The 8,970-nt window shown below is 42.6% G+C and overlaps 1 protein-coding gene across 1 annotated transcript in view; it reads left to right on the forward strand.

Annotated features, from left to right (window-relative positions):
- The window catches only part of ADK (adenosine kinase), a 560,564-nt gene that overhangs the window by 20,779 nt on the left and 530,815 nt on the right, over positions 1 to 8,970 (forward strand). The window lies entirely within an intron of this gene.

Consider the following 8,970-nt stretch of genomic DNA (forward strand, 5'->3'; position numbering starts at 1 on the left):
CAAGACCGTTTCAGGCTGGACTTAAGGAAGAATTTCTTTACTGTCCGAGCCCCCAAGGTCTGGAACAGTCTACCATCGAAGGTGGTTCAGGCACCTACACTGAACACCTTCAAGAGTAAATTGGATGCTTATCTTGCTGGGATCCTGTGACCCCAGTTGACTTCCTGCCCTTTGGGCGGGGGGCTGGACTCAATGATCTTCCGAGGTCCCTTCCAGCCCTAATGTCTATGAAATCTATGAAATCATTCCTCCAGAGCACTGATTGGAAGGGAACTCAGAGAAAGATCAGTCACTGGCCAGCTACAGATGTCAATATCAGAGCAGTCTTTCCACCCCCTCCTCCCTCTCCCTTTTCTCAGTTTCTGTTTCCTGCATGTCTGCCTCCCGAATCTCCAAATCTTTTCTGAATTGATTTGGAGGCTTCAATTTGATTTGGAGCTTTTAATGGGTCTCTCGATTCTATTTGGATTTGGAGCTTTGGCTGCCAAATCGGTCTGAATCTCCTCCAAATTGAATCAGCTACCAAAGCTTTGCATAGCCCTATAAAACATGTAAAAGCTACAGTCTTTAAGAAGCAGCAGAAAGAAAATAATGCAAAGAATAAAATAGTGACACTCAAACTCTGTAGTAAAACTAGATGGGGTGAAGTGGTGATCTCATTTGAAAGTTTACTAAAAAACAAAGAAGTTCTTCAAGAAACAGTAATAACTGAGGATCTTAAAGTACCAAGAAGTGTAAGGAACACTGTATTTGATGAAGATGTCTTCTGGATTCAGCTGCAGAACTCCCTGAAGATTCTAAAGCCAATTTCTTCAGCAGTCGCTGCATCTCAGTCAGACAGTGCACTTTTGTCAGACATTCCTTACCAAATAGCTCAGATAAAATCAACTGTTTTTGAGAATCTAAGTGCATCTCTGCTTACAAGTACAGAAGAAAGAAAAGTGAAAGACTTTATTAACAGATGGGAAGAATTTTGGTGCCAGTCAATTCAGGCTGCTGCAAATCCCCTGGATCCAAGATTCAAAGGCAGAAATGTTACTGATGCATTTGACTGGATTTCAAAACAAGCAACACATGTAGGACTTCATGTTGGAAAGGTACTTTCAAAGGTTTCAGAATACAGAACATCTTCAGGTATTTGGTCCAGAAATGCAGTCTGGGACTCTGCTAAGCATATCCCTCCTGCAACAAGGTGGCCAGGCCTTTGCATGACATGGCCTCTGACTCTTCTTGGTTCTCTCCTGCTTCAGATTCCTCCATCTTCTGCAGCATGTGAAAGAAACTGGTCTAGATTTGCAAACACTCGCACCAAATCAAGAAATTAACCAATATGTGAAAGAGTAGATAAGCTTGTCTCAATCCGGGCAAACCTTCAGTTTTCAGAAGTCTGTCAAGATGATACAAATGAAGGTTTGGAAGAAGCAGAAACAGCTGATAGTGATAGCTCAGAAAATAAGATGGATTAGACTTTTTCATGTAGCAAAATTTGTATTGAATGAGCCTTGTTTTTTTTTCCTTTTTTTCTTACCTCTTTTTATAAGAATGAGTGCTTTCTCTATCTCCTTGACACGTGGAGGAGACTAAGTCCAGAATACATGATAGCATTCTTTGTTTTACTATAATGTTGATGTTTTCTTCTATTTTCAACTTTAATTTTTGCCTGCTTCTCACAAACTGGCAATAACTAAGAGATGCTAGGTTCTTTAGAGTTCAGCAGCTTGTAGCTCCGTTTGTAACAAAAATTAAAAACATTGTAAAGTAAATTCAATTAGTAAATTTGTAATTATTGTCTGAATAAACTATACTTTTAAATTTAATAAATATACCAAACATGATCATTTTATGAGCAAGCCAAGCTATACATAATGCATTTTATGCATTTAAAGTAGCAAAGTACATTTAGAACTGTAAAAGGATGCTAAGAAAATAAGTATTGCATATATTTCAGTTTTCCTAAAATTTCCACTTTTTTTCTGGAAAAGAACCTGGGGAAAAATGTTTTTTTCCCATGGCTTTAAAATTTCCAGAAAATTTACATCTCTATGCAAGTGACACTTGATGGCATATGAGGGATTCAGATGCATTTCACTGGCATCCACAGAAGGTACGATTATGTAAAATAATGTGAAATCATGATCAAACCCCTCTGTGTACCTGCAGTTTCTGTCTTTTCACTGTCATGTACAAATGTGCAGAAGACTTCTTTGACTTGTGGCTCCAGAAGATGCAAAATATTTAGATCTAACCTGGAAGATTATTTTTTAAATGATAATCATAGAATCATAGAAAGTTATGGTTGGAAAAGACCTCAGGAGGTCATCTGGTCCAACCCCTGCTCAAATCAAGGCCATACCCAACTAGATCATCCCAGCCAAGGCTTTGTCTAGCCGAGTCTTTAAAACGTCCAAGGATGGAGATTTCACAACCTAGTGTTCCAGTGCTTTACTATATCCTCATCGTGAAAAAGGTTTTTCTTAATATTTAACCTAAACTTTCTTTGCTGTAACTTGAGGCCATTTTTTCCTTTTTCTGTCATCTGCCTCCACTGGGAACAGCCTAACTCCATTCTCTTTGGAACCATCCTTTAGGTAGTTGAAGGCTGCTATTCAATCCCGCCAGTCTTCTTTTTTTCCAGTCTAAATAAGGCCAGTTCCCACAGCCTCATCTCATAAGGCATGTGCCCTCGCCCACTAACCATTTTGGTTGCCCTCCACTGGACTCTCCAATTTGTCCACATCCTTTCTGTAGTGGGGGTCCCAAAACTGGACATTGCAGTGCAGATATAGCCTCATCTGTGCTGAATAGAAGGGAAGAATCATTTCCCTTGATCTGCTGGCAGTGCTTCTATCTTCTCCCTCCAAGTGCTCACCTTTTTCCTCCTCCAAGTGCTTAGAAATGGATTATTTGAGGACTTGTTTCATGATTTTTCCAGGGACTGAGGTGAAGGTGACTGGTCTATAGTTCCCAGAATCCTCCTTGTTCCCTTTTTAAAATATGGGAACTGTATTTGCCCTTTCCCAATCATCTGGGACTTTTCCCAGTCACCGCAGGTTTTCAAATATAGTGGCTAGTGGCTCTGATCACATTGGCCAATTCCCACAGCACCCTTGGGTATGTTACATCCAGCTTTCTAAATATCCCTAAACTGTTTTTTTTCATCACTGAGGGCTGCTCACCTTCTCCCTAAACGGTGATCTGGCCTGTGAAGACTTAGGTGGAATAGTCATTGAGTAGTTCAGCCTTTTCCTCATCTGTCACTAGGTTGCTCCCCCATTCATTCAAGGACCCACACTTTTCCCTGATCTTCCTTTTGTTGGTGAGATACTTGTAGAAACCCTTCGTGTTACAATGTACTCTGGTACTGTTTGTTTAAAGGATCCAAGTATTTTGTTTTCCATATTCACAAAATATTTTGTCATGCTTAGTTTAATTTACTGTAAAATGTAACTCAGCAGTTTTTAATTTGAGAACAAACCTTTATTATTTTCCTTATTATAAGAATAATTTTATTTATGAACCGTGCCATATACCACAATATACTTGAAGTTCCTGTATTGCACGTGTAAGCTATGAAAGAAAATGGAAACCTTGTGTCAGAACCAAATTTAAAAGAGATGCTGGATAACACAGTGTTAAGCACAAACATGCACGGACAAGTAAGTGGAAAATCCCCAGAGGGCTAGTGAGCATGCCCGACACATGCCCCATGCTTGACCCCACACTTGTCAATCATAAAAGTTCAATGAGGTAATCTGAATTGGCACTATGCGCATGCCTAGACATGCACCAGAATGCACTAGAACTTTCCAAAAGGGGAACTATTTGATTGGCCACTTGAAACATATTTAAGGCCAGTGAGTTTCCACCCACGCCGGAGACCAGACCAGTCGGAGACCAAACCAGACAGGAGCCGATCTGAGCAGAGACCGCTACAGCGGAGACTGTCTCAGGGAAACGACACGGCCCTGGTTCTTGCGAACCCAGAGCTCCACTGGTCTCCCCGCCACTGTCATATCCCAGTGTACCCCTTCCTAGAAAGCGTTCTTCTCATCTCGACCATTCGTTATTGATCATTGTTTACTCGTTCATGTTCCGGTTATCTTCGACTCATTTTGGCCACTCGGTCTTGATTATTCATCCGTTTCTCGTTACTTGTTTACCACGTTCCGGCCTCGTTTTTTCGTTCTGTGTTTCCGATCAACTCGTTATTCGACTCGTTCCTGTTCATCGACTTTGTTCCTGTTACCGACTCGGCATCGTTTCTCGTTCACCGTTATCGTATTATGGTATTTCTGTAACCAAGTTGACCTGACCTACGCTACATTACCATCTCGTGGCGTAAGTAAACAATAAAAGCATTCTGTTTTGAAACCACATGCTTGCCCGACCGCTCTGACTCCTCGCCACTAATCCCACCTGTTTGATCCACACTCGGCCCACCGTGACACCGGGGCTCTCGGCTCCGACACCTTGGAAATGCATAGGCTTCATTTCTTTTTACCGTCTATTAGTAAGTATCTAGAAAATCAGTCAAGTTGGTTTGTTTCCTTTTTTTTCTTTGATTTCCAATTAGCAGAATCCAAATTTAATGATTATATAGAAGCAAAATCTGTACTAAAATTAACACTTTTTAAACTTAATATGACATTTGGAATTTTTCATGAATTTAGTATTGAAATATCTAAGGCAGTGTCTTTTTTAGTAGCGTGAAGGACGGGAAGCATATAGGAAATGGATACCTATCATCTGCCTGGAAAATATGGTGATACATTTCAGTTACAGCCAAAAGCATCTTGATTTCAGTAGTGAGTATTTCCTCAAAAACTAATGTCTGTTATGCTATCGAGCATGTCCTGGTTACATACTGTCACTTGGTATGTGCCAAACCAGCAGCGAGTGAAGTCCTGGAAAGGGATCTGGTTTCAAATGCACTGATGATGGAGGTCTCTAGAGTGGCAGTGGGAGAGCCCTTCAACTTCCACTCATTGCTTCATTTCTGAGTTTGGTACATGCATAATAGGAGTGGGTAAGCAAGTTGTACTTGACGGGTGTTTTCAGGGAGCATTGAGGAAGCTGTTTAGACAACTTACTAGCTCCAAATTTTATATTAATAATACTTTGGATAATGCCTATAGTAGGTTGAGCAGAGCAAGACAAAACTAGGGAAAAGGAGTGAAACAAGTGGTAAAAGTTGTAACTGACAACGATAAAGAATGTTTTTGCACGATCAGCACTGATAAAAGGAAAATTAACTTTATTGGCTATCAGCTTTGTTGACTGGTTTAGCTGATTAATGTCACCGATAAATATAATATGCCTTTTGGCTGGGGCCCCCAGATGTCACATGCATGTGCAGAGCTGTATTCATGCCAGAAATGTAGCCAGGCAGTTTGGAGAACAGCACCCTGCAGGTAAGTCTGGAAGGCAAAGGGTGCTGGGGGGCCAGATTGAGGCCCCCACGGTAAGGGAGTGGGGCGGGGGCTGGGAGTGCTGCCCAGCCAGGGTGGTGAATAGTACTCAGCACAGGGAGCAGGATGGAGCCACAGGTGGCTAGTCCAGGGAGGGTGGGGGAAGCAGGTGCTTCCCCATCGCTGTGCACAACCCTTGGTGGAGGGCATGTGGCTGCCCAGATTTGTGCACAAGGTGGATGCAGGCTGCCTGCTGTGAGCTCGGGGCTCTCCATCCTGCTGCCTTTGCCTCAGGGGCTTTGCATCGGCCTCATGTCCCCTACCCACCCAGCAGCAGTGAGGGCAGCGAGTTGTGCCTCCTGCTGCTGGGTGGACAGGGTACACATGGCTGATGTGGGGCCCTCGGGGCAAAGGCAGCAGAGCAGAGAGCCCGGAGCCCACAGCAGACGGCCTGCATCCCCCCTTGCCCCACTCGGCTCCATGCCGGTTAAAAGTGCCCCACACTTAAAAATTGAAAAGGGTGGCAGCAGCACTTGAACTAAAGTTTATTTGACCAGCTTTAGTTCAGGGGTGGGCAGTTATGTCGGGCGGAGGGCTGCTTTACCCAGTTTTGGCAAGCTGTTGAGGGCCACATGGGTAGCCCCATGCCTTGACAGGTGCCCCGCCCCCTGGCCGCCATCTTGTGATTGGAAGTCCTGCCCCCTATCTCCTGACCTTTGCCACCAGAAGTCCCTCCCTTTGGCCCCCGGAAGTACTCTTTTCAGCACGGGGTTTTGCTATCTCGGAACCAGAAAAATACCAAATTATATTCTAAAAGCGAACCTCTAAAACATTCATTAATTTGATTTCAAAATATATTTTTGTCTTGGGTTACACATGTTTGTGTAGTGTACATAGAGGTGATTGATTAAAGTAGATTAAAATGAAGTTTTATTCTTGTATATTGTGGGGGTATAGGTTTGTGGGGGGCTGTGGGTGTGTGGGTATATGTGATGTGGGGGAGGATATGGGCCAGATAAAATCCCTGGTGTGCTGTCTTTTGTCTACCCTGATATAGGGCTTTGAAGGTGAAGACGTAATACTTAAATCTGATGTGGTGAAGGAAGGGAGACAGTGGAAAGATACGAGAATTTTCTTTAGTGATATTGGGTTGAGAAATTATCTTGGTAGCAATGGCAGCACAAGGAGTGGTAGCAGCAGCAATCCGAATAGTCTGAAGGAGGCAGTGTGAGTGTGGTGTGGCTATGGAAGGGGTTAGAGGCTAGGGTTTGAAATGGTAGGATCTGATGTTGTAGACTTTCAGTATGATTTTGGAGAAAGAAATGGCATGGCTTTGAATATATATTGGATCTAAGAGACAATGGAAAAAAGAGAATAGGAGATGATCCTCAGAGTATGGACTTGAGTGCTTTACTAGTGGTGTCACCAATAAGACAGAATGGTTCTTATTAGTGGTGTCACTGGTAAGAGAGAATGGGAAAGTTGTGAGTTAAGCTTTGAGGTGATTACGCTTATGATGTCTGAATTTCTTACTGAGATGTGGGGCTGAACATATAAACAAGTCAGTGAAAAGAGGTAGGAGGAATTGATATGGAAATGGTAAGTGGAACTATGCTCTCTCAAAGAAAGGAAGGGAATAAAAGGAGGGGTGAAGGCGTGCAATGTGAGAGAATGTAACACCCAGATGGTATGACAGGAGGATTTTCTACAGGGGGTGCTGAAGGAGAAGAACCAAGAGGACGTTAGTCCAAGAGCTTCCAGTGTTAAAATGTCCAGATGGAGAATATGATCAGTAATGAAAGCAACAAAGAGGAGGCTGAGAATTACCAGAGATTATACTTGCCTACCTGATTCTTCTATATATTGGCCAAGTCCAAATAAAGTTTTTAGCACTACAACCTTAATTTTTGTTCTTGCTAAGAATGCAAGATATCTCAACATTGAGATGTCTATATTGAAACCAAACTCATAGCCATTATTCATTCAGTGTCATTTACTGCATGGAGCACACTGGACTGGGAGTGAGGAGACCTGCGCTCTATTCCAGCTGTACCATTGATCGGCTGTGTGTGATTTTGTGCCAGTCACTTCTCTGCCTACCTCCTCCTCCCACCCATTTGTATATCTCCTCCTTTTAGACTCTAACCCGGGGTAGGCAACCCTGGCATGGCATGTGAAGGCATTTTGCTTGGTATGTGCACCTTAGGGCGGACAGTTGGGAAGGGGCTGGGATTGCACTGCCACAACAAAGATGGGGCCCCTCATGGCTCCCATGCCATTTGCCCTGGCATGCCAACAAGTCAAGGTTGTGGATATTTTTGGCACTCTGCCCAAAAACGTTGCTGACTCCTGCTCTTACCTTATTTGGAGCCAGAACTATATGCTCCTATAACACCCATTACCAAGGAGGCTTTCATTTTCTGGTATTCTCTAGGTGCTGCTGTAATATGAATAGTGAATATCGTGGAACAATATTTGCCAGTTGTATAATTGGATATTTTGGAGCAGAGGTAGCTAGAGAGGTAATAATTGATTAAGGCAAGAATTGTTTTTTTGGCAATCAGGGATATAATAGCTTTCTCAGTGTGAAAGAGGCATTAAGGAGGAGCGATGGCACCAGATCAAGAAACAGAGTTAGGGGGTAGTAGGGATCTTGGAGCAAGGTGGAGAATAACATTTGGCCCAAGGCAGGAATGCTGGTACAGTTGCATTAGTAAACGTTTCCTTTGGAGATTTAGCTTATAACAGCAAAACTGGACTTTTCCTGGTACAGTCTTGTTTGCCTGTCCCTTTCCATAATGTAATAAGCTATGATGGCAGAAACTCAGTTTTGCTGGTGTAAGTGCATCTACACTGCATGCTTTTGCTATATTGGTCACAAATTATACCACTCTACACCCTGACTCTCGCACACATACTTTCTAAAAAGTTTGGGGTATAGACCTGGCTCAAATATACCATGACAACAGTGACAGCAGAATGAGAGAATTTGATAGAGAAAAGGGACATCATTGCAGGTATTTGTAATATTATCTTAAATGGCTTAGCAGGATTTTGTATTGAGACCTGAAGTGGGTGGTAGAAGTCAAGATTTGGGGGAAGCATGAAGGCACCGAGTAGAAACAACTCTCACTGCATTTGATGGAAAAGTGGTGCAGTTTGACTTGAAAGATGGCAGAATGTGTTTGGGGAAAATAATTAATGTTTTTAGGGGAGAATGTCATGTGTTCATGTCCATTTTGAGGTGCAAAGCAGCATAAGGTAGGAAAAAAGGAAGGGGATTTGCAAACAGTTTAGGATGGGAGAGTGTGGAGGGAAGTAATAACTGCCTGAGCTGCTTCCTGGACTTGCAGTTTTTTATTGGGGTTTTTTTTTTCCATCTTTAAAATTTCCCTAGTTGTTTTCATCTTCAGTTCTTTGGCTTTTATTGTCCTGAGTAGGAGATAGTAAAATGCATTTGGTTTGCTTGCCAGATGAATCAGTGAAATTGTGTACCTTTTATACATGGTCCTAAAATTGGTTAGAAATGCTGCTGTGGAAGCTCAATTTTAGCTTAACTTTT

Source organism: Crocodylus porosus, unplaced genomic scaffold (assembly GCF_001723895.1).
Source record: "Crocodylus porosus isolate Cpor-Errol unplaced genomic scaffold, CroPor_comp1, whole genome shotgun sequence".
Classification (NCBI taxonomy): Eukaryota; Metazoa; Chordata; order Crocodylia; family Crocodylidae; genus Crocodylus; species Crocodylus porosus.